The sequence below is a fragment of the Heterocephalus glaber genome, unplaced genomic scaffold, assembly GCF_053883595.1.
Source record: "Heterocephalus glaber isolate CG9 unplaced genomic scaffold, H.glaber_assembly_v1.0 deba00000347, whole genome shotgun sequence".
NCBI classification, from domain to species: domain Eukaryota; kingdom Metazoa; phylum Chordata; class Mammalia; order Rodentia; family Bathyergidae; genus Heterocephalus; species Heterocephalus glaber.
The window spans coordinates 12880347-12905120 of record NW_028258143.1 but is presented as its reverse complement, the minus strand read 5'-3'; the positions used below and the strand labels follow the sequence as shown (position 1 = coordinate 12905120).

The following is a 24774-nucleotide window of genomic DNA, read 5'->3' as shown; positions in this document are numbered from 1 at the left end:
GATAAAGGTGAAATTATGTGGAAAGGCAGAAGGTTTTGTCTAATAATATCTGGCAACCTTATACATACATGTTTTTTCTTATTTGGACTTCTGTTTGTGGTAAGAGAATACTGGGATCTTGGCCATTTAGGCCTTTTAGGCCAAGAGGTGGGGTAGAGGGAGTGGAAGGAGGCGAACAGTATAAATTCACTAAATTTCACGTACCTAGGTAGACCAACTCCACTGTATTTGAGTTGCTATGCTTTCTATGTGGGTGTGTTTAAGAGAATTGGAGATGATCACTTGATATTTAAAACATAATGCAAATTTAAAAAAGTCATGATGAACATGTATAACTAGCTAAACCTGGGAGTCAGTTTCTGGAATTTGTGGGCACTAAATACCCACCAAATATTAAATTACTTGGTTTGGTATTAAGAGAGTGGCTGCCTGGCTCATTCAGTTCTCCTGAGTTTCCTGTTCTTAATATCTTTGACTTCAAGTTTTTATTGATGGAAGGTTAAATATTCTTTGTTTCTTTGCAACATATGACTAATCCTAATGGTTCTTTCGCTTCCTTTTTCTTTTTGCCCCTCCCTGCCTTCTCCCTTTCACCTTGTGGAATGAATTTTAGTACTTGAAAGAAAAATCACTTTTCCTTAGTCTCATAGAGTACATGAGTGAAAAATAGAGAATCCTTTTATACAACAGACCTTATCCAGTAGATACTGTAATCTATTTCACTTAACGTCTCTGTCTTCTGTTATTTATTTTACTTTGCTAAAATAGACTTGATGTTTGATTAGGATGTGGAAAAAAAATACCCAGTATTTAAATGGTAAGAGCTGTAGAATCCAGAAAAGGAAAGATGGATGAAAATTATTACTTTTCCAAAACTGGTTAACACAAGGAAATTATACTTTTCTAATTCATGTTTTCATTCATGTTTGTATTTGTAATTCTTTCTCCAAACTCGATGTTGTTTGGAGGCAAGACTTTCAGTATGGGGAAGTGACGGAGCCCACCGTCACTTGTCGAACAACACCTGAATGGAGGAGTGAGGATGAAGAAAAAGAAAGGCAAAGAGACAGAGTCGGGGGAGCTCCCAGCATCCGAGCTACTTTATTGACTTTATTGCTCTCTTTTATAGCACTCAGGAATAGAAAACATCTTACATAAGGCACATCTGGAAAGTCCCCAGGCCTTGAGACAGTCCCGTGTTTTCTTTTCCCTAGTTCCGTGTCCTTGTGTTGTTCTTATCACTTTCTCCTACACCTAACTTCTTCAGAGCTGGGCAGCAAGTTCTATAATATTTCACTTAACCCTTTCATAGGAAATCCAAGTTGTCCACCCTAATACTTATAGAGCTGTTGGCTCTCCACATCTCCCCCTTTCTTTATATATAAAGAAGCGGTGAATGGATGACCGTGCCTGTCTTAGGCAGGAGGCCTCAGAGAAACTCCTTACCCGTCATGGAGACAAGGGGACTTATGCCCTCCTTGCTCTGTCTTAGGTTGGTAGTTTCCTAGGCCCTCTCTTACCTGTCCTTGACTACCGGCCTCCTTTAAATGACCGGCCGAGGGGGCAATGCACGAAGCCGAAGATCATGGATTTCTCCGAAGGCTCGGGAGAGAACTTGGACCACTGTCTTAAGCAAATAAGGAGCAAGAAGGCAGACTAGGAGTACGATCCCTCCCAACACTGGCAAGCTAACAAGCAAGTGGGGGATCCCCATCAACGAGGGCAAACTGCTCTTTAACTGCCCCAAAAGATCACTTGCATACTCGGCGGCATCAAATTGGAGGGGCTCCGCCTCTTGTAAATCAACAATTTTCTGATGTAAACGAAGGAGATCTAATGACAAATTGGCATGGTGCCACACTACCTGCAAATGTAATCTAACTTTATCCCAATCATATTTAGAAATATTATATTTTTTTCAAGTTATACATATCCAATGATAATTAACATGACACTGCAACCTATACTTTAATTTTAAAATCTGTAGCTCATCTCCCAAATGAAGAACTACAGAATAGAGAGCATTCAATTTATGTTCTAATCTTATATCTATATCTTCTTGCGTTTCTAAAGCCAGGGTGGCATTTTCAGACAACTGATTCACAAAATGTGCGGTTTGTACAGAGGTTGCTAAGGCAGCCGCAGCAGTTATTGAGGAAGCAATGAGAACTATCAGGGCAGCAATGCCTGCAACAATCAATCCTGCTCCTCTACAAAATCTTCGAAGGGCCTGCCTCAATTCTTCCAAAACCTGTACTCTTTGACTGGAATACCAGGGTTCGGTAATATTAACCGGCATCATAACAAACCCGGGATGTTTGAGAACCATGACACGGGTTCCATCGGGTAGAGGAGAGGCTATATAATTACTCAATTTACAATTAATACAAGAAACATTATACAATTCAGAAGCAGAAACATTGATGACATCAAGCTCCCCCAGCAATAACATCAACGGCCGTCGGACACGGTGACATTTCTTGACAACATTTGCCCCCTACCACTCCCAGTTTTCCCATCGAGCTGTGCAAAGGCCGCTGCTATTTTCCAAATATAAGGTTGGGAATATCCTGTATATGTCCACCAAAGTCCAGCAGAGACCGGGCGTATCGGCCCCTCTGGGGATGGTGAGGAAGGCTCATTCAACGCAGGGCGGGAGGCGGACCAATCCAAGATATATGTGGTGAAGCCGGTGATATTGTAGCGTCGGAGGGTATTTCCCACGCACCTTTCCCAGGGCACAGTCTCATTGATACATCGTCCTTGGCCACATGGGGGATACTCTTGGGGGACAGTACCATCGGCCTCAGATCCAACAGGCATGACAAGAAATACATCATGGATCACCGAGGGGCAATCATCTCGTCCCTTTTCCACCAAGAGTTGGGGGCCCAGCGTCAAACATCCAAAAGATGAATGATTATGGGAAAAACATATGGGTGTTCCTACCCCCACCCCAGTATAATTGATCCCCTTCTGCTCCGGATTCTCGCCACGAGCGAGAGCTGGTTTGCCAAGCCATCGTGTATCATTGACCCAAACCATCACCCCTCCATCTTCCCAACTGTGTGGGTGGGCCGTGGGAGGATCCAGCACATAGGTCCAGAAAAGCTCTCCCAGGCTTGATTCATGATGATTCGTCAGCAGGAGGATCCTCAGGCACACTTGGAGGGAGTGGAGGCGTATCTGCATGCCGGACCAATCTCTCTGGGAGCCAGTGGGCGCCATTGGCATCCTGTGGGAAAACACAGACATGCCCTCATCCCCATATTAATACCGGGTCGGGGCCATTCCAGAGTCCAGTGAGGGGGTCTTTCCACCGAACTTGAGCATAGGATGTTTTAGTCTGGGGATGCCACAGACGTTCGGCCGCTGTCACTCCCTGGGCATCCACCGTTAGGAAATTTAGAATGAAAAGAGCATGATGTAGATAATTTTGTGGTGATAAGGGATATAGCTCCCCCTTTTTTATTTTTTGTAATTGTACTTTAAGAGCCCCATGAGCTCTCTCAACAATACCTTGACCTTGGAGATTATATGGGATACCTGTTTTATGAACAATTCCTAATTCATTGCAAAAGACTTGAAAGGCTTTACTGATATAGCCTGAGCCATTATCAGTCTTAATAATTTTAGGAAGCCCCACTACAGCAAAGCATGTAAGACAATGGGCTATAACATACTTGGAGGCCTCTCCACCTTGGGCCGTCGCCATGATAAAACCCGAGAACGTATCAACACAAACATGTACATACCGTTGTCTTCCGAACGTCGCTACATGGGTGACATCCATCTGCCATAACTGATTTGTCATTAAGCCTCTGGGGTTAACTCCATAATAGGGAACAGAATGATGTATGGGACAGGTGGGGCATTGTTTAACTATTTGTCGTGCAGCCTCACGGGTAATATGAAATTGCTTTCGCAAGCTACAACTATTTTGGTGGTGTAAAGCATGAGAATGCTGAGCCAAGTCCAGTTGACTAAGGGCTATGTACTGCATAGCTCGATCAGCAATATCATTCTCTTTGGCAAGAGGGCCAGGGAGGCCAGAATGTGTATGAATATGTCCAGTATAACAAGGGAACTTTCGGGAACAAAGGGAAACTTGAATTTGTCGAAATAGGGTCAGCACCCTTTTTTGTGTGCTCATGATCTGATCAGCAGTCTCTAGCAAAGGGACTGTTTGGGCAATATACTATCAGTATGTAAATTGAATGGTTGGGTAGCTAAAAGATCAAAAATTTGTGCCACTGCAGACAACTCCACAATCTGTGCTGACGTTGAATTAACGGAAAAGCGATGTATTTTATCATTGATAACATAAACCGTTCGACCGTTGGAGGATCTATCAGTGAACACCAAGGAAGCCTGAGCTATAGGAGTCATTAAAACAACACGAGGAAAAACAAAGGGATGTACAGCAGCAAATTGTAATATTTTATGTTTGGGCAGATGATTATTAATCTCTCCTCTATACCCTGTAAAAGCTATGGCCCAACAATCCACATTTTGAAATAACCAATCAATTTGTTTTTTATCATAGGGAAGGATAAAAAGAGGGGGTTCTTGTCCAAAATATTTTTTGGCTTCATTTCTACTCAAACATACCAACTGGGCCACAGCTTCAAAATAAGGCACGATCACTTTTGCTGGGGAAACAGGCAGGTGAATCCACAGAAGCGGTCCTTCTTGCCGTAAGACGGCAGTAGGAGTATGTGGAGTGGCGAGGATATGGGCAGCCCGAGGATGGGAATAATCCATATAACGCAACTGTTGATTTTCAATGGCTTGTTCTACCTTCCCTAGGGCCAAACGTCCTTCAGGGGTCAATTCACGAGGGGAACAAGGATCAGGGTCCCCGCGAAGGATATCAAACAAAGGTTTCAATTTCCTGGTGGTTAACCCTAGGGAAGGACGAAGCCAATTTATATCTCCTGACAATCGTTGAAACTCATTCAGGGTCTTGAGCTTATTTCTTCGCAATTGAAGTTTCTGAGTTTGAATTTTCTGGGGATGGAGAGAATATCCCAAATATAGAAAAGGGGGGCAAGTTTGTATTTTTTTCTTGGGCAACGACTAATCCTATCTCTCGCAAAGCTTGCTGTAATAGAGCATATGCTGACAATAACAATCCTTCTTGTTTGGACGCAAGTAGGATGGATGATATACATTAAAGGATAGGCCTGTCTAACTTTCTCCACAGCTTGGGCCACATATTGTTGACATAAGGTGGGACTATTGGCCATTCCTTGAGGTAGGACCACCCAATGATATCGTTTCATTGGCTCTTTAAAATTTATGGATGGCACACTGAAGGCAAACTGCTTACAATCCGCAGCTGCAAGAGGAATAGTATAAAAACAATCTTGCAAATCTATAATTATCTTATATGTGTCCTGAGGGATGGCAGAGGGGTGCGGCAATCCAGGCTGTAAGGCACCCCATAAGTTCCATGGTTTGATTAACCTTGCGAAGGTCTTGTAAAAGCCTCCACTTTCCAGATTTTTTCCGGATCACAAAAATGGGGGAATTCCAGGGGGAATTGGAAGGGACAATATGTCCTTTATCGAGCTGTTCGTGTACCAACTGCTCGGCAGCCAATATCTTTTCCTTGGTAAGGGGCCATTGGTCTACCCACACGGGCTCATCACTTTTCCAGGTGATGGGGTCGGCATGGGGTACAGGGGGACCAATAGCCCTCTTTAAAAATATCCCAATCTGCTTCGTTCGGGGCGGGGCACAGGCTGCAAGGCTTGCCGTGGCTCGCAACCCCGACTTCCCAGCCCTTGGTGAGGTAAAAGTCCTTGATCCATTAACTGCTGCGTAACTTGGGTGCTGGGACTATAAAGATAGACTCCTATATCTTTCATGACATCTCGACCCCACAAATTAACAGGTAGGCCAGAGATAACATAAGGCCGGAAAAGCCCTGTATGTCCTTCCTCATCTGACCAAGAAAGCATATCGCTGCTTTGCTCGGTATCGCGAGTTTGTCCAATCCCCTGCAACTGTGTCACGGTAATTTTCTGGGGCCATGTCGAGGGCCACTGATCTAATCGGAGGACCGAGACATCAGCTCTGGTATCTAGCAACCCCTTAAATTTTTTCCCATTTATAATCAATTGTAATTCTGGTCTATGAGCCCCGATGCTCTGTACCCAATAAGCATCAGAGGAGCCAAATCCTCGATCGCCTCTTTTCGCTTGCAAGGCTTTCATGGGGGAGGGAACTTGAGGTAAAACAAGCAGCTGGGCTATGCGTTGTCCAGCAGGCACAACAGTAACACTCCCTGGGGAATGTGCCATAATTTTAAGTTTACCAGTATAATCTGCATCAATCACCCCAGGAGCTATCAAAAGGCCTGTCATAGTGCTACTGCTACGTCCTAGCAGGAGACCGACTGTATTTGGAGGCAAAGGTCCCCACACCCCCATGGGCAAAGCCTGCATCCCCATCTCCGGGGTCAATACTGTGAAGGTGGAGGAACAGAGGTCCAGTCCTGCGCTGCCTGAGGTGTCTTGGAAGAGGTCAGAAATGGATTTCCTTTCTGAGCTGGCACGAAGTTCTGCAGGGCCCCATACATTTGTTTCGGGGCCTGGAGCGGGCCCTGCCGGCCGTTTCCCGCCGGGAGTACATTTCCCATGGCATCTCTTTTTGATCTGCATTCATTGGCCCAATGGTTGCCTCATCGGCATCGAGGGCACAATTCAGGCCCCCCCTCTTTTCTTCTGAGGAACGGGGGCAGCCGGCCCTGGATTGGGGCATTGTTTAATCTGATGTCCCATTTGCCCACAACCGAAACAACTTCCCGGTGGACCGGGAACTCTGGCACTCCGTTTTTTAGAGGATTATTGGAACAACACATACTTTACAGTTTTTCCCTGCAGGGCCGCGGCCATAGCTAGGCCCTGAGTGTATGAAGGCCCAATATCAGCACACATCCGAATATAATCCGAAATGGTGCCCCTTTTTCTGAATGGCCGTAAGGCAGCCTGACAAGCAGTATTAGCATTTTCATAAGCCAGTTGTTTAACCAAGAGCAGCCCTGCATCGGAATCCCCGAGCAGGCAGCTGGCAGTTTGCATAAGGCGAGCCACAAAATCTTGAAAAGGCTCATCGGGTCCCTGTCTAATTTTTGATAGATCCTCTGTCTGTTGACCCGTTGAAGGCAATTTTTGCCATGCCCTCTTGGCTGCAACATAAATTTGGGCATAGACTCCCTGATGAAAATTTAGTTGGTTAGCGATATCCGCATAGTGCCCTTCTCCTGCCAGCATATCATAATCAATATTATTTCTGTTGGCTCGATTTATTTCAGCAGTTTTTTGGCACTGATCTGCATACTCGGATTTCCAAAGGAGAAAATCGCCTCCCGAAAGGCAGGCCTTGGCGATCTGTTTCCAATCCCCTAGGGGCAAGGCATCTGTACACAAGGATTCTAGCATGGCCTGGGTAAACGGGGCAGTAGGGCCATACTGAGCACGTGCCATTTTCAACTCTTTTAATTGTTGAAAAGGAATGGGATGATGGGCACGAATCGCCTGACCTTGGGCATCTACGGTATCAAAAACTGGGCAGGTCAATTGAAACCCCTGGAGGTTTTCCCCCTGTTCTGCCGCACGGGTCAAACTGGCCTGAACTGGGGACAAGGCCGTGGTCGGGCAAAACAGGAACCGCAAATTAGTGGGTTTCTGCGTCAATGCAACAAAGGGATCCATGACTCTGATCGGCTCAGAGTATCTGGGGGGGGGGGAGGATCCGAGGGGGCCACGGGGGGAGGCAAAACTTTGGATATCATCAATTCCTCCCAACAATGGGTTAATTTATCAAGCCTTTTTTCCAGCAGATCAAACCGTTTTGCCACTCCCTGATCTTCAAGGGACTGAACAGGGGCCGCAGCGGCCACCACTGGTGCGGGAGGCCATTCCTCATTATTATACTTGGCAACCTTTTCCTCCAATGATTCGGCATCTCCTGGGTCCAATGGCTCGCTCCCCAGAAAGGAATTCATGATAGGGGGGCAAGAAGGCTCAAGACATCCCTCGGATTCCTCGGGGGGCGCAGCATAGGTCTGGACCCCAGAGTCCCCTAAGGGAGCAGGCACGGATTCTTCCTTTCCCGGTCCCATTCGATCTCCCTCATGCCGAGGATCTAGACTGTCTCTCATCAGAGCCCACAGACTAAAAGTATCTATTGGAACTTCGGTAGAACCATGGCCTTCATAATAATCCTGGAGTTTTTTCCCTACTTTATTCCACAATTCTAAACTAACTGTGCCCTCCTCGGGAAACCAAGGACCGACCTTCTCTACAAACTCTAAAAAGTTACATAGCTGCTGTTGCCCAATCCGAGTACCTCGGGCGTGCAGTAAATTTTTCAGGGTCTGCACAAAAAGCTTTCGACTACTTCCCTGACCCGTATTAACCCCCGAGTATTGCGCCGCCCTTACCTCCTCCGGGCCCACAAAACCGCGGCGTCCTTCACTTCTGATCCCCCGTACTCAGGTCCCTGTTCGGGCGCCACCCATGACGGAGCCCGCTGTCACTTGTTGAACAGTACCTGAATGGGGGAGTGAGGATGAAGAAAAAGAAAGGCAAAGAGACAGAGTTGGGGGAGCTCCCAGCATCCGAGCTACTTTGTTGACTTTACTGCTCTCTTTTATAGCACTCAGGAATAGAAAACATCTTACATAAGGCACATCTGGAAAGTCCCCAGGCCTTGAGACAGTCCCGTGTTTTCTTTTCCCTAGTTCCGTGTCCTTGTGTTGTTCTTATCACTTTCTCCTACACCTAACTTCTTCAGAGCTGGGCAGCAAGTTCTATAATATTTCACTTAACCCTTTCATAGGAAATCCAAGTTGTCCACCTTAATACTTACAGAGCTGTTGCCTCTCCACAGGGAAGGGAGCAGCTCACCAAATCCTCTGCAAAAGGAGTGATAAAACTAGATAAAATTGTCAAATGTAACCATTTTAGGGTTTTGGAAATTGACCAAAAGTACTTAGCAAGTTAAAAAGTGATTACTCATGAAACACTCATGAACTTGTGTAAGAACAGTCAGAGTTGATAGTCTTTTTACCTGGAGTTGCTGCCATTCTTATCCTATACCTGGTAGCAGGGCAAGCTGGGAAAATCGGCTTCCTTGACAGAGGATCAGCCAGATGTCCAACCTCAGGAGCTTATCAGCAACAGTAGTGCTGATAATGGGAAAGCCATTGACATGGCTAAACTGAGGATTTTGCCTGATTTGGGGCAAGCAATGAACCAGAAGACTACTCAAATATTTGTGATCAAGGAAGTAAAACAGCCATAAGTGGCTTAGATAAATTATCCACAAGTCTGTTCAGGAGAGACCTGAGAGGCTCCAAGCTATCTACTCATCCTTACCTAACTGTGAACCTATGTTCAAACACAGAGGGAACACAAGAGGACCAGCACGGAAAAGAAAAAGAAAAGGCAAGATAGATTTAGACTTTCATATATATATTAACAGAGAGCGGACTTCTTACTGACTTGAGACATTTATGTACACACTCTGACTAGTCGTTGGCTTAATACTAAGCTGTGCAAACACAGGAACAGTCCAAACTTAGGAAAAAAAAAAAAAGAATTGAAAAACAAAACCGAAAACTCTGATTAGAGATAAAAATAGCCGAACACCCTAGAGAAACAGATTTAGAATAGGCCAGTGGTGGCGAACCTATGGCATATGTGTTATTGTGTTCTTCTTTTAAGACAAAACATGGTAATGTAGAGTTATTTTTTCTAAACTAAAGTGTCAGTATTAGGGTTTAATTGCAGTGTTGGCACTTTGTGATAAGTGGGGTTTTGAGTTGCAGTTTGGCACTCGGTCTCTAAAAGGTTCACCATCACTGGTCTAGGTGATTGTTAAACAAAATAATGGCAACTATAATAACCCTACAGAAAAATCTATGGCTGTTAAATATATTTCAGAATTTCTAGTTTCAGCCAAAATATGCAAAGAAGGGGAAAGCATAATCAGTAATCAAAACAATGACTAGTAATTTCTCTAGATTTTGAATTTTTTAAAATAAATTTTATTTTATCCCATTCCCCCGTCACGCCCCCTCCCCTCCTCATGTACAAAAGCTTTGTTTCCATTTTTTCCTTCTATTTTCACTTTTTTTTCTTGTCACTTCCTTCCTTTCTACCTCCCTCCTTCCTTGTTCCCCTTCCCATTTGAACACTTCTCTTCCCATTTCCCAACATCCATTATGTATCTCAGTCCCTATTAGATTTTGAACTTAGCAGACTTAGCTTCAAAGCAAGTATTATAAGAATAAAGGAAACCATGTTTTAAAAAGTTAAAGGAAAATATAATGACAATAACTCAAAAAATACCGAATCATAACAAAGACCAACTATTAAAAAGAATCAAATAGAAATTCTAATAGGTTCTAAAGGAAAATAACTGACGTGAAAATTTGACTGAAGGCACTCATGGTAGTACTTAAGTTGTCAACAGAAACAGTCTGGAGAGAAATCTGAAATTACCAATATGAAGAAAAGTGTGTAAACACTAATAATAAAAAGGGGAGTTGTTTGAGACACGTAGATGACTTCACGCATACTACTGTATATGTAATGGCAGCCCCAGGAGAAGGAAGAAAGAAAAAAAAGAAATTGAAATAACACATGAAGAAATAATTGCTAAATACTTCCAAAATTTAGAAGTGTTGGTTACTGACAAAAAGCTCAATTAATTAGAATTAGTATAAACACAAAGAAATTGACAGCTGGACACATTTTATTAGAACTATTAAAAGACAGAGAAAATTGTAAATGCAACAAGCGAAAAACAGGTCATATCAGAGGCAATAGAAGCCAGACACAGTATTATGCAAAGTGCAGAAAGAGAAAAAAGTAGGAAAAACTTAGTACTTACTTTTCCAACAAAGTTATTTTTCAAAACAAAGACAAAGGCCAACTCAGGGAATTTGCTGCTAAGCAAATTTACCTTAAAAGAAAAACTGAAGGATGTTCTTTAGGCCAAAAGTAAATGATACAAGATGGTAAAATGAATGTACACAAAGACATGAATACTAGAGAAGATAAATTTTTTTAAAAAGTATTTTTTTTCTTGTTTAAGATTCTATAAAAGTAATTATTGTTGGCTGTGTGACATATCAATATAACTTATAGACATAAGCACTTAATTAGATTCTAGTTGATAATTTAAACCTCTACACTAAAAAAAACTAAAAAAAAGGGCAAAGCCAACAGAAATTATGGAATAATAAATGTTAGAATGGAAATTAATGAAATAGAAATCAAAACAATACAAAAATCCATTAAGCCAAAAGTTGCTTTTTGGAAAGATCAAGAAAAATGACAAATATCACTTAGATTGAAGGAAAGAAAAAAGTAGACCTAATTATCAAAATAATGAAGGAAAGGACATCACCAATGGCAGTACAGAAATTAAGATTTTAAGAGAGTACTATAGGTTTATACCATCAAATCAGACAATTTTGTAGAAATGGAGAAATTTTAGAAAGACCAGTAAATCTATTTTAATTCAAAACCGTCTAAATAGCAAATAAAAACTTTGAATAAGTAAAAATTTTTCCCACAAAGAAAATTACAGACCTAGATAGTGAATTCCATCAAGTATGTAAAGAGGAAATAATCTTTCACAACTGTTCCCATACAACTCATTTTTGGTGTTTGAGTGTGCATATGTGGGTAGAGGCCATGGGTTAGAATGGAGGCTGATTGAGTGTTATGTATAACAGCTGAGATGATTTCAAAGCAAAGAGCATGAAATCAGTTTAAGACTCCACTTTATTTCTGAATGAGGAAGGATAAAGAACAGAAGGGAGTAACCTTTAAAAGATAACAATTCTTCTCTTTTGCTATGAAAAGAAATATCCCCATTTGAGGATAAGAATCTTTAAAACTGATTTTATTAGTACATGTTTGCAGTACATAATGTTTATGTTTCTTGTGTGGAGTTGGTACATGTACATAACACATCTTAATTCCTTTTTTCGTCCCCCTTTCTTCCCATTCTTCTCTTGATTTCTTTCCCATGTGAGAAAGCTCTTGTCTCCCTACTTCCTATTATTATGTTTTATTTTGTTCTTTATTTATAATTTGGCTTTCTCATAGCAGAGCAGCTGTGTGATATTTAAGCTTGTGTGTCTGATTTATTTCACTTAACATTCTGGTCTCAACATGCATCCGTTTTCCTACAAATGATTCAAGTTTATGTGGTATTTACACATAGTGGATTACACTAATCTGCCATAAAGGGAATAATATTCTTACCTGAGTCTTCTGAACAGCAATTCTTCATCTTTCCCAGAAATGCCTGAATGTATCATTGCTTTTCCTCTGAGTTCAAATTTGATCTGTCCAAGTATCAGGACCACCACCATCATCTACAATTCATAAAATCTATATGAATTAATATGAGCCAGTATTGTGGTTTGGATCTAAATACCATCCCCAAAGTCTCACAGGTTCAGAGGTGGGGCTTTTGAAAGGCAGTTGGATCATGAGACCCCTAATCTCATGGTCAGTCCACTGATGAAGTTTGTAACTGAATGGACTTTTAGGAAGTGGGGCTGAACTGGAGAGTGGCCCAACTGGAAGAGGTAGATCATGTGTCTTTGAAGGGTCTCTCTCCCTCTTTCTCTTTTTCACCATCTCTTCCCCTTTCTTTCTCTCTAGCTTTTTCCTTTTCCCTTTCTGCTTCCTGACATGAGCACCACCATATCCTTACACCAAAAGGTTTCTGCTTTCAAGCCAGCCAATCAGGGACCAGAACCTCTGAAACTGTGAACCAAAAGAAACCTTTTCTCCTTTTAAGTTGTGTATGTCAGGTACCATATTTTGTCCCAGCAACATTATGATAACTAAGATACCCAAAGTTGTTCTAGTGTTGCTGTGGATAATAATTATTTAAAAAGACTGGTAAGTGACCAGTGATCTTGTAGAAGTTAATCTTACTGACTTTGCAGTCTTTTCTGGTTATGTACGTGTTTGTGCACAAACACATTTCAAGTAGAGTATTATGGTCAAACAGAATACCAAAGTTCTAGAGTTTTTGGTACAGACTAAAAATTTTACAGAGGTCCATAAAGCAGGCTGACGATGTCTGTTTGGGCTAGAGTACTTTTTTTTTTTTTTTTGGTGGTGGTACTGGAGATTAAATGTTACTCTTAGCTTCATTGTTAAGGGGGTTGGTTCAGCTAGACCTGTGGGCTAGGTAGGATTTGGAACATGATTTGTATGACCTTAATTAAAATCTTATTTTCATTAAACGGAAATAGGATTTTTGTTTAAGGTTTTATAGCTTTTTTAAAAAAATTTTTGTTTTTGTGTTGGGGATTAAACCCTAGGGCCTTTGCACTGACCTTGCTTGTGATTTTGAGAGTGGGTCTAGATGAGTTAATAAGTTACCCAGGCTGAGCTTGAACTTACCCTCCTGCCTCAGCCTTCCAGAGTGCTGGAATTACAGGCATATAACACTGTCTAGCTCTTTTACTATTTCATGGAGTATATCTACATTAGGATGTTCTTATTATGAGCTACACATGTTGCTAAGGTGTTTGCAACCTCTCTTCTAATTCTTTGCTGATAGAACCAAGCCAAACAAGAGGGACATCTAAAAGAACTGCCTACCCTCCCTGCCTGCCTGCCTATCTGTCTTCCTCCCTCCCACTATTTAGATACTATTCAGGTAAATACCTGCTATTTATCCTTTGTTTCCTCCTACTCCACAAAACTTGCTTAATTTGGTGTGTATGGGTTTCATCCTCTCCTCTCATAATTCCTGTTTCAGAGCTAGCATTTTTAAATCTAGTAATCAGTATCCCAAGGCCTCCTGTGGCAGTGACCCCTTCCTTTAGCAATCACCACCCCCACAGCACATAAGCCTTGCTTCTTTCTAACCAGTTGCTCCCTGCTTTTCCCCTTGCCTTGCACTGACCTTGTGTGTAACTCTCCGAATATCTCTACACTCATATTATGAGAGCTTGTGATACAATATGGAAATCATTATCTCCTAGTGATTACTCTTTGATCTGCAGCTCTATTGCAGAGGTTGCTATTAAATTTGCTTCTGTGTTCTACTGATCAGAGTAGAAGTAAAATTAGAATTCTTATACTAGTGGTTGTTGGGTATAATGTTTGCAGGAAGCAGCTGTTCTCTGCTATTCTCTAGCCATTTGATTTATTAGCTCTACACGATGTGAGAAAATAAAAATTCCTCATTACTCCCCATTTCCTCATTTCAGCCTTTTTCCCTTTTCAAGACCTATTGTGGGGCTTAGTGTGTGAGGCAGAGAGCCAGGTACTGCAAATAGGTTGAGAAGCTGGGTTGCATATTGTCAGTTGAAGCCGGGTGGTTTCTGTCAAAGCCTGCAGATAGGAGTAGGAGTGCAATCACAGCCTTTCTGCTGAGTGCTGAGAGTGAATTATATCCTGGTGCTGATGACTCTCTGCACTTGAACTGATACCTTTGGAGGGAAACCTGATTCTGAAACCTCTCTTTAACTTAAAGCTGAGCACTATAAATACACAGTTAGTCCACTCTGCTCTGAGACACCTCAATGCAGCCTGTAACCGAGAAAAATGCTTCAACAGTTTGTACTAACTCTGCGATTATAATTTGCAGAATAAAGTTCAAACTTCAGTTCTTTGTGTGTTTATGTATCCAGCGTAAACTGATGGAGGCCTTGGCTCTCTGAGCCCACAATGCCATGTGTAATACTGGAAGTCATTGAGGATGTTGTTATTTGAAGTGCTTAAGGAAATGTGTGAGTTTATAGAATAAATCCTTCCATAAGGGTGATTGGCAAGGGGTTAATAAATGGAGATTTGCAAAGGAAAATAATGTTCTCATATCTGTGTTCTTAAGTCAAACAGAAGGCATACATTTTTAAGTACCTTAGTTTAATTTTTGTGTGAGAGCAAAATTGCATACAATGGAGGGCGCAGATCATAAGTGTCCAAGTTGATGAGTTTTGATAAATGTATACATCCATAAAAGCAGCAATTCAGGCAAGATAAAAATATATTTATCACCCCAGAATGTTTCCCCATGATTTCTTTCCTTCAGTCTTCATCCCCTGTAGGCATTCATTGTTTTGATTTCTATCACCGAGGATGAATTTTATTTGTTCTTGAGCTTCATAAAAATTAAAGCATATATGAACAGTTTTGAGGCGTCTGAATTCTTTAATCCTGCATGATATTTTTTAAATTTTTTAAATTACTCAGTTGTATGAGCATACCATAATTGATTTATCCATTTTTCCAATAATGAGCATATGAATCGTTTCCAGCTTTAGACTATTGTGAACAATCCAGACAGAAATACATGAGCCTATCATTTTTTCTAAGTAATAGATTATACTGCCAAAAGTTATTCATCATACTCCCTTATTATTCTATAAAATCTTACTGTTCTGTTAACTCTGTAGAATTTGTAGTGGTATCCCTCTTTCTTAATATTGCTAATTTGTATTTTCTCTTGATCACTCTTGGTATGGCTTTATAAATTTTATTCATCTTCTCAAAGAACCAACTTGGCTTTTAAATTTTTTCTTTATTTATATTAGTCAGGATTAAATTAGAGAACCAGAACCACCGGAGGGCTATAAGTATATTAAGGATTTGTTAAAGGGATTTGGCCTAACATAGTTGTGGAAGCTGGTTTAACAGTTTCTATAAGGCTGTTTTCTTTGTGTCTGACAGTGGGTGGGCTTGACGTCCACAGAGCAGGCAGCCGGGAAGAAAAGATGTGTGTTGAGTGGAGGAGAATAAGAATATGCTGGAACTCATAAGCGTGGGCAGGAGTCCATGATGACAGTGTCAGTTTGTTTTATTATTTTTGTTTTGTTTTGTTTCGGCTTCCACCCTACGGGCGTGAGTGTTCTGCAGAAACTAGGACCCTTTGTCTCAAAATGAGAGAGACTTGGGAAGAAGCTAGTCACCACTACTTCATCTCTCAGACACCAAAAATATTCTCTAAGTAGAAGACTGACCAAGGGACTCTATTGGATAGAAGTTGACACATTTTCTCTCAAGGCCCAGATGTAAAATGTTTCAGTTTTGGGAACTACAGTGTCCTTGATCTTGGTTGCAGCTTCTTAAATCTGCCATTGTAATGCAGAAGCAACCACAGTGTGTGAATGAACAGAACGGCTGTGTTCCAATAAAACTTTATTTACAAAAACAGGCAGAGGATCAGATTTGACTGTGCGATTTAATTTAGGATCATCCTTTGTAGAGATTGCAATATACTTTCTTACCATATTACTTACTTTGTCCATGGTTTCACTTTCCACAGTTTCAATTATCCAAGGTCACTTGTGATCCAGAATTATTAAACAGAAAGTTCCAGAAATAAGTTTTAAATTGTGTGCTTTTCCTCACAGCGTGATGAAGTATAGCACCATCCCTCCTGGGATGAGTCATCCCTGTGTGCAGTGTATTCATTCTGTACATGCTACCTGCCAGGTATTCATGTAGTAACTGTCTATCAGACTGACTGTCAGTGTATCACAATGCTATGTTCAAGTAACTCTTACTTTACTTAATAATGGCCCCCAAGTGCAAGAGTGGCATTGCTGGCAATTCACATATGCAAAGTCTCCCCTTTTAGTGAAAAAGTGAAAGTTCTTAGTTTAAGGGAAAAAAATTGTGTGCTGAGATTCCTGTGACCTACAGTAAGAACAAATCTACAGCTTTTACTACTTATACTCTAATAAACTTTATTACAATATATTGTTATAATTTTTCTATTATTGTTAATCCCTTACTGTGTCTAATTTATAAATGAAATTTTATTATAGGTATATATGTATAAGAAACAACAGTATATATAAGGTTCAGCACTATCTGCAGTTTCAGGTGCCTGCTGGGGTCTTGGAATGTATCCCTTGCAGATAAGAAGTGACTATTTTGGCAGACTTAATGTTTAATTCATATCCATCCACCATCCTTTGTAGTGTTGTTACATATGTTACATCCACACATGTTTTAAACCTCACTATATCCTAATATAATTTTTGCATTCAGCAGTCAATTACCTGGTAAAGAAATGAAGAGAAGAAAAAACTGTGGTCTTGTATATTTGCTCACATATTAACATCACCCCCTTCCCCCTTAGCTTGCTAGGCAGATGCAGCACCACTGAGCTAAATCCCTGGCCCCATATATTAACATTTCTGATTCAGTCCTTTTCCTTCTGGAGTTCCACATTTCCATCTGATGTCACTTCCTTTGCAACCAAGAGAGCTTTTTTTGTTTGTTTTAAAATTAATTCTTACCAGGTCTGCTGGTGGTAGATTCTACTGTCATTTTATTTCTCTGAAAATGCCTTTTTTTTAACCAGCATTTTTCAATGACATAAAGAATTCAGAGCTGACAGTAAGATTTCTCTCAGCACTTAAGCAATGCTGTTTGTGTTTTCCAGCCTCCGTCCTTTTCTGATGAGAAGTTGGGTGACATATCTACGTTTGTTCTCTTTTATGTAATGTGTCTTACCATTTTTATCTTTGGCTTTTAGCAGTTTATTACAAATGTTATTGTCTTTATATTTATCTTATGTGTAGTTCACTGAGTTACTGGATCTGAAGTTAATTTTTTAAACAAGTTTGGAAAGTTGTTGGCCATTATTTCTTCAAGTATTTTTTCCTCCATTTTCTCTTTCCTATTTCTTGGCATCCATTTATTGACTACCCCAAAACTGTCTACATGATATTTTCTTACAGGTTTCTGAGGCTCTGCTTATTTTATTTTCTTCAATCCATATTGTTCAGATTGGATATTTCTGGTGTTTTGTTTTTTTTTTCAAGTTCACCATCTGCAGATTGCCCTCCTATTCTGTGATATTTCCTGCTAGGTAATCTATTTTTAGTTCTGGAATTCTTTTGATTTTTTTCCCCCCAAGTGTCTATTTCTTTGCTGAGGATTCTTTTTCATTCACTAATGATTATTTTTCGTCTTCAATATTAATGACTGGTTTACATTCTTTTTTGATTCTTCAGCATTTACATCATCTTTTGTTGATTGTTTTTCTTGACTTTGGTTTATGTTTTTCCATATATCTAGTCGTTCTTTGTGGAAATATTGGATATTATAATGTTATATTGTAGAGTACCTAGGATCTGTTGTTTTCCTCTAAAGGGTGATATTTTTGTTCTAGTCGCTGTTAAATTACTTTTCACCATGGACTTAGAAATACTGGTGTTATGGTTTGTTAGAGTATGTCTGTTTCAGCCCCCCCCCCCCCGCCCCATTACGGACATCTTAGAGTCCTGGGCCTAATATGAGACCCTTCTTGAGTTTCACTGAAGACTGAAATATTAATGGAACTCATCTGACTTCAGGGGTTTACAAGTCTTCCTCCTGTACAATGACCAGCAGCTAAAATTTCTTGACCAACTTTAGAGCTTTCCTCAAGAGTCTCCCCCACAAATGCTTAGGTATGGGGTCACTCAAGAAGTATAAGACAGTTCATGTGCAGATTTGGGCCTCGCCTTTATCTGCTTCTTTTGGGAAATAGCCTGCCTCTTGGAGCTACCCAAACTTCATTCTGTAACACTATAAGCCATTGAGACTGTAACCTTTCATTTATCTTGTAACCATCTGCCACCAGTCAGATTAAGGAGTCCCCACCAAGATACAGCTGTATAAATGTGACTCCTATCTGGTGGGCATGGTTCTCCTCTTCCAAGGCTCAGATCCCTTCTACTTTCTTCTTGCTTTTCCTTTTCCTACAGTATCTTACTGTAAGTTTTATCTGTGGGAAGTATTCCAACACAAACTTCTCTGCTAATACCAGTGCCCAGTGATTCAACTTTGTTCTTAAGGTATCCAAAAAACCCCCACCATTTCCAGGTTGACAAAAAGCATCTTTAATGGTGGATCCCACCCCCACTCCCCATCCTAATGCCATGGCTGGAGGGTGAGCAAGTAATTAGTTTATTCTGGATACTGGCATGGTAGAATGGGTCTTTAGATAGTAATCCATTATCCAAGGATCTCAGTGTCCAGGATCTAACTCAAAAGCCCAGTACTACACTGGGAAGAGATTACTTCTCCAAACAAATTCTCTAGCAGCTGAAAATCTTAAGGAAGAAATTGATTCACATGAATAATAGCTCTCTCTTTTGAGTCAATGAATAGCATTCCAGTGTTGTAAGAATCCCTATAATATTTAATCTGAACATTGCTCTCTTAATTTTATAAACTGAATAGTGGTATCCAAATTTAAATGGTCTTAATAAGAGACATATTTCTTTTCTACATAAAGCAGCACCTGCTAGATAGGAAAGATGGTAAGAGACAGATGTCCCTAGCCAAGGACATTGTCTAGCAGGCATGGCGTGTATGTTTTAAGCCAGTGGCATGTAAGCTTCATGCAGCTCTAGCTAAATCACTCAAAACCTATAAATTAAATAACTCCCAGTCTTTCTTCAAACTTGTACCCAAAGGTTTGCAGTTCTTGTAAGTGTTGACAGTGTTCTGGTCTTCTCTACTTTCCTAATACCTAAAATTTATTATCCAAGTGTCATCTCAGTTCTAAACTGTATTAATTTTATTTTTAAATTTATTAAAGGTTAAAGACTACAACCAAGAAATCAAAAGAAAACAAAAAACTCAGTTTAGGTGAGAGGGTGAAAACAGAAGCTCCTATTAACAGATTAGTGGGGGCCGGGAATTTAGCTCAGTGGTTCCACTGCCTACCTCGCAAGAGCAAAGGTCCTGAGTTCAATCCCCAGTACCAAAAAAAAAAGAGATTAGTGAAAGCACTTCCTTCTTGAAGATGTCTAGGAGACCAGTTCAAATCCCCACCCTTTAGCAAGAACTGTGCTAAGACTGGTGACAAGTCATTCAATAAAGAGGGCATTGTGTGACTTAAAAACAACACTCTTATTTTGACAATTTATACCATCAAAATAGCCTAAGGATATATATATATATATATAGCCAGCCTTACCTTATGGCAGGCACGTCTAACCCCTGGCCTGCAGGCCATGTACAGCCCTGGACAGCCAGTAGTACGGTCACACAAGATCATAAACTTTTGACATTATTATGTGACTTCAGTGCTACTTTTCGTGACTCAGTTTTGTGGTATTCCAGTGTAGCCTGCATAAGTGACAACCAAATGCTAGCTCCACCCTCTGCACCTACCACATACAGTCAGATCGAAACTTGTGCCTCAGACATTACATGTGCTTTTAGGACTTGGTGAGTAGAACAGCAGTATTGACATTAGTATCCCTCCCTACATGTAGACCCATGAAGATAAGCAGTTATTGTTACTAAACGGACATGTAAAATTTTCTTATTTAATTATTAGACTCTAGCAACCAAGCATTGATGCATTAGTTTCACAGAAACAAGGTCAGATTAGCTCACTGGTTTTATGGATATATCCCTCTCCTTTTTAAGTGTTATAATAAAAATATTAAAAAATTGTTACCTATGTTAACTATGTTATATATTTATGTGTAGCCCAAGACAATCTCTCATCACTCAGTGTGGCCCAGGGAAGCTGAAAGATTGGACACTGATTCCACATTTCTTTCTTTTCTTCTTCAGTTACAAAAAAGGAATATAAATATACACAGCCATAGACCACATACATATATTTTTCCCTCTAATTTTCCTTAAAATCCAAACCCAGAATGCCTTTCAGAGTTTGATAAGAATAGTCAGAAATGTGTGAGCTGTGCTTAACTCAGTCCTGCTCCTGAAGGAAAACCAGCTGCTTGTTTGAGGGGAGAAGCAAGATGTGCACACCTCGAGTCAGCAGTATGTCACTGTTGCAGGGAGAGACCTGTGTGCCACTTCTCCACCACCGCGGGCAACTTGCACATGAGAATAGGATAGTTGTGAGGGGCTTTGCCCTATCTTGTTTATGGGAAAAGGGAAATAGTTATAAAAATTGCCTTAGGCCCTCAACTTGAGAATATGATGTAGTTTTGCAAATAAAATCTTGAATTTTTAATATTTGCCATCTATTTCCCAGTTACATCTTCTTAAATCAAAATTGACAGCTGAGGATGTCGCAAAATATGTTAGTTTACATCTTTTTTGTTAAAATATTATGTAGAGAAATATTTTCCCTGGAAATATGATGCCAGTATTAATTTTTTGTTGTTTTCGAAGTATAAAACTAACATTCTCCCAATTTAGTGACTGTTACCCCATTTATTGTAACCAGACACATGGATGATACCTGTGTGGAATATTTTATATTCATTACATTGTTAGTAAGAATATTTTTGTTGCAGACAAAGCTATAGCAGAAATTAAGTGTAAACTTACAGAAAATGTCGTTTACATAGAGATGAAAACATGCAGATTTATGCATACAAAGAACTCTGATTATCCAAATCATATTATAAACTCAGTTTTATTTTCCAGTCCCAAAGCTATTCAAATATATATAAACAACTACATGCTATTGTCCTATTATATTTATTTTTTAAAGACTTAGAGCTTTTCCTTCCATAAGTACAGATCACTTTAATCACTGACTATATTTCATACCCCACCAAGCATTGTGATGTAAAACCAACTGGAGCTGCAAGACAGACCCAAAGAACATCCAGTGGGTTGAATGGTCAAATCAGAGTTTATGTATGCTGTTCTAGGGTGCTATAGGGAGGCTCACCTTTTCATGTTTTGATTTTTTTTTTAAGACAATGTCTTACGATATAGTCCAGGCTGGCCTTAAATTCCCAGCAGTGCTCTTTCCTCAGCCTCCCGAGTGCTGAGATTACAGGCATGAGCCACCATACCTGCCTCTCATGGTTTGATTTCTTTCAGCAGCTCACATTCTCCTTTGGAGATTGTTCTGGTGCTGAATGAGGCCATATGTGAGAGTTAATAGTACCTGCCACAGAAAGGATTACTCAGATTTTGGAAGGTTTTACTGGTTCTATTTTTTTTTTTCTTTTGTGATACTAGAGATTAAACCCAGGGATTTGCACATGTTAGGCAAGTGCTCTAACCCCTGACCTACACTCCCAACCCTCATCCTATTTTTGAGGGAGAAAACATAGGCTCTGGAAGATTCAGTAATATGTTCACGTTTTTCAGTTGGTAAAAGTTGGAGAGATAATGGAAGCTAAAATGTCTTAGCAAGCAACTCTCAGCCCTTTCTGGGATGTAGTCTTTACCTCCATTTTCTACATTTTCCTTTGCAGAGGTTGAGTGATCAAGGACTTGTCACTTTCAGGAGCAGGTTGCTTCATAATGAGGAAGCATCTTACATGGTGGCCAGTGAGGCAAGATGGCATTTTCTTTCTTTTTTTTTTTTGGTACCGGGGATTGAACTCGGGTCCTTCCGCTTGCGAGGCAGGTGGCGGAACCACTGAGCTAAATCCCCGGCCCCCGAGATGGCATTTTCTGAGGGAATTCTTCTATTTAGAGTTTAGAGAACAGAGATTTTTATAATGTTCTAACTTGAAAGGCCAATGCTGGGTCATTTTGGAAATACATTTGAAAATTTGGAAAGGAAAGGTAGGCACTAATGAGAGTTTAATGAAAGGAAAATGATTAAGAGATTATATAAGAAAAACATTAGAAGCTGCTGTTAATCAAAGAAGGGGTTAAACATTCATAATTCTCTCTGTAAATCATGTATCGGAAAAATCGCTCTGACTTCCTTACCTATGAAAGATTGTTTTTGACTCCTGGGAAATTCACATTAAATACAAACTTTAATCAACTCTAAAGATTTTATGCAACAGTACCTTTTAAAGAATGGTCTGGTTACTGTTTTATCCCTTAAAAGTGGCTTTTACTTATTTTTTTTTTTGTTTGGATTGTGCCCCTTTTTTCCCAGCATGTTGCTTTTCTACTCAAAGATTATCAGTTACTTCCCTGTGGTCACTGTACCCAAACTACACAAGTACATGCACTGACCTTCCTGTCACCAGAAGTGGTAACTGTGTCAAATAGTATTCTTATCCTGGGACTCAGGATTCTGTAATGTGTAGTGCCTGCTTCCTTATCCAACCATATTAATTCTTTTTGTCTTGTGTCCTCTGCTTTAGCTGAATTGTTTCCCTGTATGCTCCCTGGTCTCTTATACTTACAGGGTTGATTGGTTTCCTTGCTTGGTGGGGTTAGATTTGCTCTCCTCAAATGTAGATTAAACCCGATTTCCATCTCTGGCCTGTCCTCCTCTTCTGGGTTGCCCTTTTTATTTTCCCATTCACTCTGCCAGTCCCAAACTGTGGCTGACCATTAGGGACACCTGGGAGGACAGAAGGAGCATAGAAAAAGCAATGACTACACCATGCCCGTGCCATTTAAAGCATCAGGATATGGAGAAATGGTGGTGGTACATTTTTAAAAGCTTCCCAGGTAATTTTTAAATCTACAAATCAAGAATGGCTAACTTATTCCATGAATTTGACTGAGTTACTTAATCTCTCTGGGACTCAGTGTCTTCTGTTGAATAGGGTAATGCATTTCTTCTCAGGGTCATAATGAGGATTAACTGAGAAGACCCATGTGCGTAAGTTGTAGCAGGTGCTTAGGCTGTGTTGGCTGCTGTTATCCTTATTCCTGTTCTTCAATGCACTCATGTTCCTCTTCTCTCCCATCTACTCCTACTTGTATTTTAGAACTCAGTTCCCCACTTGTCTGATGATTATTTAACATGTAAACTAAGATGCTGTGACAAAGGTACCCAAAAATGCAGTGTTTAAATGAGACAGGGTGGTTTCTCTTTCACAGGCTACTGGGTTCCAGTAGGGAATAGCCCAGACCGACAGAGTGGCTTTGTTCATACACCATTTAGGATTCCAGATCCTTTCCTTTTTGCTGGGTTTTTGCATGCCCATCTTTCAGCCTGTGGGAAGGGTGAAGGAGGAAGCAGATATCAGGACTGTAATGAGCCAGGCAGACTGTCCTGACAATAGAGATTGCCTGGAATTTCCTCTCCTATGGCCTAGGTCTGAATTTAGTCTAAGGTCATATTCAGCTGTAAGAGAGACCCCAGTCACACGTCCAGGTACTGAGGTAAAAACTCTGCTACTATGGAATGAAGGGAAATAAACTCTAGAATAGCAAATGACCTGCCAGATCCTCAAAGCCTGTCCATCTTCCCTGCTTCCCTTGGTACCTACAGTCTGTTTCCTCTTCTTGCCCAGTTATTGATCCAGGGCCCTTACTATATATTTCACTGGGCTGTTAACTATTTTTTCTGCTGAACAACTTCTGAAGTACCTTAGCAACTCCTTCAAGGCAGACATTATTTTATATTCTGTTTGCTTCTCAGGAAGGTACTAAAATCATTGCAGATGCTCATTTACCATAGGTATGATATTCATTGAATGAATCAGTGGTAGAGCTTTTTTGTTTTTTAATAGCCTTATTGAAATGTAATCCACAGACCATGCAGTTTACCCATTTGAAGTGTCTGATTCAAAAGGTTTTAGTATATCCACAGAATTCTGTACACCAGAAAATGTTTTAGAATATTTTTATGCCCTCAAAAATAAACTTAGTACCCTTTAGCTAACTCCCTTCCTTTCCTCCCACTTTCCTCCTACCTTTCCTACTTTAGCCATAAGCAAACACTAATCTACTTCCTTTATCTGTAGATTTGCTTATTATGAGAATTTCATATAATTAAAATCATACAATATGTGGCCTTTGTGACTGGCTGCTTTCCCCTAGCATGATGATTCTAAGGTTCATCTCTGTAGTAACATGTGTGAGCACTCCATTCCTTTTTATGGCTAAATAGTGTTCTACTTCATGAATG

General features: G+C 40.3%; 1 protein-coding gene and 1 long non-coding RNA gene across 20 annotated transcripts in view; one reads left to right on the top strand and one right to left on the bottom strand.

Moving 5' to 3' along the window:
- The window catches only part of Mgat5 (alpha-1,6-mannosylglycoprotein 6-beta-N-acetylglucosaminyltransferase), a 337418-nt gene that overhangs the window by 167497 nt on the left and 145147 nt on the right, over nucleotides 1-24774 (top strand). The window lies entirely within an intron of this gene.
- Nucleotides 1073-9479, bottom strand: LOC101721641 (uncharacterized). The gene is made up of 2 exons (XR_015445325.1): nucleotides 8453-9479; nucleotides 1073-3235 (listed from the first exon to the last, which is right to left on the bottom strand). It is a non-coding gene; the product is annotated as an uncharacterized LOC101721641 (long non-coding RNA).